Source organism: Chrysochloris asiatica, unplaced genomic scaffold (genome assembly GCF_000296735.1).
Source record: "Chrysochloris asiatica unplaced genomic scaffold, ChrAsi1.0 scaffold00121, whole genome shotgun sequence".
Taxonomy (NCBI): Eukaryota; Metazoa; Chordata; class Mammalia; order Afrosoricida; family Chrysochloridae; genus Chrysochloris; species Chrysochloris asiatica.
This window is the reverse complement of record NW_006408639.1, coordinates 10,701,464-10,708,359: the sequence shown is the minus strand read 5'-3', so window position 1 is coordinate 10,708,359 and position 6,896 is coordinate 10,701,464. Positions and strand designations below refer to the sequence as shown.

The following is a 6,896-nucleotide window of genomic DNA, read 5'->3' as shown; positions in this document are numbered from 1 at the left end:
GTTGGGGGAGTGGGTCCCTGGGACAGGCTTGAGTTACATATCATTGCTAACCTTTGTGTAACACTATCCCCTCTAGGTTCTCCTGAACCTTCTAAGGCCAGTTCTCATGCCACCTTCTGCAGGCTGCTAGGATTCACTCCAGGCAGGGGGACTTCTCAGTTCTCCCTTCACCCTTCATCCAGAATTGCTGTCCCTCCAGCCTTGAATGTGAGGCCCTTCCAGGGGAGGCTTTTTGCCAGTCTTAGTGTTCAGTCTCGTGTACCCTCTGGCTCTGCCCACCTAATGAACTCTGAATGGACTGACTTCTACCTATGCTTGATTTCATGAGGTCAGACTCACTTAGTTCACTCCTGTATGCCCAAGATCTAGCACAATACCTGGCACACAGGATGACTGGGGTGGGCTTAGTCTCTCCTTCTGAAGAATGGGCAGGTAAACAAGATGGTTCATAAGGTTCTATCCTGTTCATTGGTATCTGATTTCTTTATTGTTCTCTATAACAGATTTCCCAACAGCTCTTCAGAAACCCTATACCGAGTCACTATGAGTCAGAACCAACTCAATGGCACTTAACAACAAACAACAGCAAGATGGATTTCAATGAATCGTCTCCTGATATTCACACTTCTCACACCGAATAGCAGGAGAAAGATGAATCGTTCTGCTCCCATAAAGATTTACAGCCTCAGAAACCCTGTCCAGGGTCACTATGAGTCAGAACCGACTCCACGGCACACAGTCACCACCACACTGAATATGTCTGACATGCGTGATTAGTATAATTAATACTAATGCAGAAATGATGGGATGTGACTTCAACAGTAAGTTCTTTAGGTATTGCGGCTTCTATTTTACTCTTTGGGACCAGCTACCCTGGGAAAGCAGCCTACACAGAGAAGGGTGAGCCTCCCAGCAACACTGTACCAACTTGCCAGCCCTGTAAGTAAGGCCATTGGAAGCTGGTGTGCCAGTCTCAGGGAAAGCTTCCCGAGAGAGCAACCCAGACGACATCTTGAAGCAGCCTCATTAAGGAGCCCAAGCCAGATCTGCCCAACTAGGATGCTCCTGAATTTCTGGTTGTCGTAGATTCCTAGGGCGGCTATGACAAAGTTGGAGGGTTATAAGAACACACTTATGGAGAAGAGGAGTCTAAAACCATGGGATCAGCTGTGTTGATTTCTTCTGAGACTCTGAGGAAGATTCTGTCCCATACCTCTTTCCTAACTCTGGTGACAGACTGTGATCACTGGCATTCCTTGAATTATAGAGAAGTCCAATCTCTGCCTTGGTCTTCATGTGACTGTCTCCCTTGTGTTTCTCTGTGTCGTTCCTCCTCTTTTATAGGGTACCACTCACATGGGTGTAGAACCCACCATACCACTGTATGACCTCTTGCTATCTTCAAAGGCCTTATTTACCAGCAAGATCATACATATTCACAGGTATGGGGGTTAGGCCTTCAACATCTTTTGCAGGAGGGTGAGGGCCAGGAAGGGAACACTCAATTCAATTCATATCACTGGCCCATAGAAAAAATACGACGTGATCAATGTTTATTGTTGCGAGGCACACTCTCTTTGGGGGCCATTGTTACACAGTGGTGAATAATGATACCACCAGCCTGGCATCCCACCATGTCCCGTGGTGTCTGCAGGACTTCAGAGAGGAGATGCTCCCAAGTTCCTAGGGGCATGTGACACTGCAGAGCCCTGAGCCTCATCTCCCGATCAAGGTAGGGAGGCATGAGCATTTCTGTCCCCAGAAGAAGAACTAGCTGTTTTTGACATTGTTTGCCACTCTGGACTGACATGAATGATGCACCCTGAAGGCAGAGTGGGAGACACCATGGGTGATCCATGGTGTTCAGAAAGAGGAGGTTTGAAATGAAATGGGCCTATCTCGCACCATACTGGTTAGCCAGGCAGACTCTTGTTCTGGGTTTTTTTTTTTTGTTTTTTTTTCCACAAATAAGATCTTTTATTTGTCATCATTAAAAGTCTGAATGTTAAACAGATTCTTGAACTAGTGGTTCATAGCCATCAGCTCATTCAACTTTAGTGCCTGTCTCATCTCCAGTAGCTTTTCCAGAACTACTGCCTTCACCATCAAGCTCCATGAGTTATTTCAACTAAAACTTGGGCTTCTTCAGCATTTTTACTTTCCTAACAAACACGTCATGGAGACGGTAAATAGACTGGCAAGCCTTCTCTATGTCCTTTCCAATGCTGTCTGGAATCAGTTTATTGACCACTTCTTTCAAGTAATTTGTCAGCATCTCTTGGGTCATGATTTCCATAATTTTCCCCCATATTTGACAGACCTGGTTGACAGACCATATTTGACTGAATCTGGTAGTAAAACCAACACAGAACAGGTGAAGCAAATAACTATCTGTAGCCTTGACATCAACATGAGCTTCAATCATGGTCTGCCATTTTTTGACCATGGAACGCATTTTGTCATGGGTAAGATCCATGCCATGGAAGTTGGTCAAGCAGTTCTTGCCCTAAACATCCTTAGTCATTAGCTTGAATTTTCTAAATGCAACTTCATCGTTCTGCAGATCAGCAAGACTCACTTTAAAAACAAGACCTTTGAGTCCATCAGATGCAATTTTGGTTCCCTGAGTCCTTGTGACTAGTGTTTTCCCAATATTTCTTATATTGAACATACCTGGTGCCTTCACATCATACCAATCTCTCTTAGAACCTGGATCAACCACTTTCTTCTTGGTTCCTTTTTTGACACCTTTTGTAAGGCACTTGTTCTTGCTGATGGCCATGGTGCTGCTCAGTGAGCCAAAAGGGCTGTTCTGGGGGTCTTGTTGCAGTTTCAGCTTGCCTGAATTCAGATGTACCCAGGCATGACTGGTTCACAGAGGTGAAGTGGCCCTGGTCTCTGTCCTCTGGAAACTCAGCTCAGGCCCACTAGCATTGACTGCACATCCACTCCTGGTGGGTGCTAGAGTTAGCATGTGTGCAGGTCCCACCTTCACAAAGTTCAGAATCCAGCCACTTCTGGCTTCCATTGCATCCACCATACTCACACACCTGGAGCTTCACAGTCACCTCCTCACTGGTCTCCCTGCCTCTGCCCCATCCCCATTCCCATAGTCTGTCATCCGTATGGAATTTACAGTGGTCTTTCCAAGTTGTAAATCAGATCACGGTTCTCCATGATCACCCTCTACTTACCTTGACAGTGGAAAAATCTGGGGGCCCTAGCCTGGACCACCTGCCCAATCTTGCATTGCTAGTAGTGTGGCCACATGGCATTTTGAACCTCCTGGTAAGCTGCAATATGAGGACTAAACTGCCTGACCTGTGAAAACTTGACTCAATGTATTCATTGCGTTTCATCAAACTTCAGTGCGTGTGAACTCAGAAGAGGGACGAGAACCATGAGGAAACACTCAAACATTACAACCGTCACAGACTCTTCAACAAAGTCAGTGTCTTATTCAACATCACCCAGAGCAGGTGAATACATCACAGGATACACACCACAACATGGCAGAGCCTCTCAGACTCCATGCTGGCTGAAAGAAGCCTTACACAGAAGAACACACATAATACGATTCCATGTACATGAAGCCCTAAGACAGGCAAAGCCAGTCTACAGTAAAAGAAATAAGAATTGGGGCTGCTTCAAGTACGGGTAAGAAACTTTTCTAGAAGGATGGGAAGCACTGTATCTTGATTTAGTGGTAATTTTATACAAGGGAAGGGGCTCTGGTAGCATAGTGGTTACAAACCGGGATGCTAACCTCAGGGTCAGCAGTTAGACACTACCAGCTGTTCTGCAGAAGAAAGATGAGGCTTTCTGCTCCCATAAAGATTTATAGCCTCGGAAACCCTGTACAGGGTCGTGATGAGTAGGAACTGACTCCATAGTACATAACCACCACCACCACCACCATACACAAGGGAGCTTTAAAAAGCTCATGGGATGAACTTTATAGAGAAGGAAAGTGACCTCAGATAAGCAGTGAGGGACCTCAGATAAGCAAAGCACTGCTTACGAAGAAGAACAAAGTTGGAGGTCTCACATTCCCTGATTTCAAAACTTACTACACAGTCACAGTGGTCAAAACAGCCTGGTACTGGTACAATGGAACAGAATTGAGAACTCAGAAGCTAATCCATCCACATACAGTCAACTGATCATTGGCAAAGGACCAAAATACATTGAATAGGGAAGAGATAGTCTTTTCAACAAATGGTGCTGGCAAAACTGGAAATCAATTTGCAAAAGAGTGAAACAAGACCTATACCTCACACCACATACAAAAACAAATTCAACCTGGATTAAAGAGCTAAGTGTAAATCCTAGAACTATAAAGATCATCAATGAAAAACCAGGGACAAACTTAGAGGCTCTAATACATGGCATACATAGACAATCAAGCATTGCAAAAACTACATTAAAAAATAGATGACTGGGTCATACTAAAAACCAGAAACACATGTGCATCAAAAGATTTCACCAAAAGACTAATAAGGGAGGCCACAGACTGGGAAAAATTTTTTGCAATGACGTATCAGACAAGGGATTAATCTCTAAAATCTATAGGAAACTGCAACACTTTTACAAGAACAAAACAAATAACTCAATTAAAAAATGGGCACTGGACATGGACATGTCACCAAGGAACACATTCAGGCAGTCAACAAACATATGAAGAAATGTTCATAGTCATTAGCCATTGTTGTTGTTGTTAAGTGCCATAGTGTCGATTTTGACCCATAGCGACCCTGTATAGGGTTTCCAAGGAGCCGCTGGTGAGCTTGAACCACCGACCTTGCAATTCAAATGGCTTTGCAGTCTGACCCATTAGCCCACAGTGCCACACCAGAAGGATGCAAATGAAAACAACAATGAGATACCATCTCACATCAGCATTACCAGCAAAGTTCAAAAAAGCAGAGGCTATAAATGTTGGCAAGAATGTGGAGAGACTGGGACCCTCCTATATTGCTGGTGGAGCTGTAAATGATTCAACCACTTTAGAAAATGGTACAGCACTTCCTCAGAAAGTTGTAAATTGAAATATCTTATGATTTAGTAATTCCTCTACTTGGTTATATAGCCACAAAAAATATGAGGCAGAACACAAGTAGAAAGATGCACACCAATGTTCATCGCAGTACTATTCACAATGGCAAAGTGATGGCGACAGCCTAAGTACCCATCAATGGAAGAATGGATAAATGAACTTTGGTACCTACATACAATAGAATGCTATGCTGCCTTGAATAATAATGATGAAGGTGCAAAACACCTTATAACATGTGATGAACCTTCAGGACATTATGCTAAGTAAAGTTAGTCAATCACAAAAGGACAAATATTGCATAAGACCGACAATGGAAAAGTTTTAAAAAGGTGGGAGGGAGAGGACAGTAATTCACAGGTTAGGGGATCTACACAGGATAAGCTCGATAAGCTCGAGTGGTGGGGAGGGCAATGCACAAGAAGGAGAAGGAGTTATATGAGGAAGGAAGATAAAGAAAGACTTTGGGAGATATGAACGGACTAAATGGGATAGAGGTAAACAGTGGTGTAGACATAACCTTGGAATCGGGCTGCTAACCTCAAGGTCGGCAGTTCGAAACGACCTTCCGCAGGAGAAAGATGAAGCTTTCTGCTTCTGTAAAGATTTACAGCTTCGGAAACCCTGTACAGGGTCACTATGAGTCAGAACTGACTCCACGGTACTTAACAACAACAACATGACATATAAGAAAGGTGTGCGACAGGGTTGTATTCTTTCACCATACTTGTTCAACCTATATGCTGAGCAAATAATACGAGAAGCTGGGTTATATGAAGAAAAACGTGGCATCAGGATTGGAGGAAGATTCAATAACAACCTGCAATCTGCAGATGATACAACCTTGCTTCTGAAAGTGAAGAGGACTTAAAACATTTACTGATGAAGATCAAAGAGCACAGCCTTTGGTATGGATTGCATCTCAATGTAAAGAAAACAAAAATCCTCACCACTGAACCAATAAACAACATTCTTATCAACAGAGAAAAGATTGAAGTTGTCAAGGACTTCATTCTTCTTGGATCAACACTCGGAAGCAGCAGTCAAGAAATCAAACGATGTATTGCATTAGGCAAATCTGCTACATAAGACCTTTTTAAAGTGTTGAAGAGTAAAGATGTCAGCTTGAGGACTAAGGTGTACCTGACCCACACCATGGTATTTTAAATAACCTTATATGCATGTAAAAGCTGGACAGTGAATAAGGAAGACTGTAGAAGAATTGGTGCTTTTGAGTTATGGCATTGAAGGAAAATATTGAAAGTGTCATGGGCTGCCAAAAGAACCAATAGATCCATTTTGGAAGAAGTGCAGCCAGAGTGCTCCTTGAAAGCTAAAATGGCCAAACTTCGTCTCTCACACTTTGGACATATAGTCAGGAAGGACTAGTTGCTGGAGGATATCATGTTTGGTAAGGCGGAAGGTCAGAGAAAAAGAGGAAGACCCCCAACGAGATGGACTGGCCAGGTGGCAACATTGATGGACTCAAGCGTGGCAACAATAGTGAGGTTGGCCCAGGACTGAGCAGTGTTTCATTCTGCTGTGCATAAGGTCACTATGAGTCGGTACTGACTCGATGGCACCTAACAACAACAACAATGATATAGGAATCTAGACATAGTCAGAATGTTTAAAGGATGGAAATAATGTTTATGTGCTTGACTGTCTTGTGGATATTGGTTTCCCTTGCCATTTAAGTGGAATAGAAAGGATTATTGGGAAATATGACTACAAAAATGTAGTAGGCTGTCTTCAGCCTATAATTGATTGGATTTTCTAAAAAGGGAATTAGAATTTGCCCAGAGAAATTGTTATAGCATGACTAACAGCCCCCATTTAAATT

General features: G+C 43.2%; 1 pseudogene; it reads right to left on the bottom strand.

Annotated features, from left to right (window-relative positions):
- Window positions 1-2,005: 2,005 nt before the first annotated feature.
- On the bottom strand, window positions 2,006-2,782 carry LOC102835466 (annotated as a pseudogene).
- Window positions 2,783-6,896: the final 4,114 nt, after the last annotated feature.